We start from the raw sequence: 434 nt of genomic DNA on the forward strand, positions 1-434 counted from the left end.
TTAAGAAAATGTTAAACTTAATTGAGATACAATACATGGGTTGGACGGTAGCAGAAGATGTAGGCCACGTGTCAAACTCAAGGCCCGCATGTCAATTTAGGTTCACAATAAATGTTGCGTTTTTTGGCGCCTTTTTTCTTTGGCTTTTTTGGGCGGCATTTTGTCAACCACTGTCACTGTAAGTGAGAAGGCTATATGAGATACATCGATATAATACAGTAAAAGATGCTTGACTTTTTCGATGAAACAAATGCATTTGAATTAACTAAATATGTCTGGCCCTTGATGTGAATTTATTTTCCAGTGTGGCCCTCTGGGAAATTGAGTTTGACCCCCTTGATGTAGGCCAAGGCCAACAGCAATATATGTATTACGTCTAAGGTAAAAAAAATTACAACAGCGGATGTTCTTTTTACGTAAGCTTAACTACTTTC

This window comes from Sander lucioperca, chromosome 21 (assembly GCF_008315115.2).
Source record: "Sander lucioperca isolate FBNREF2018 chromosome 21, SLUC_FBN_1.2, whole genome shotgun sequence".
Lineage (NCBI taxonomy): Eukaryota > Metazoa > Chordata > Actinopteri > Perciformes > Percidae > Sander > Sander lucioperca.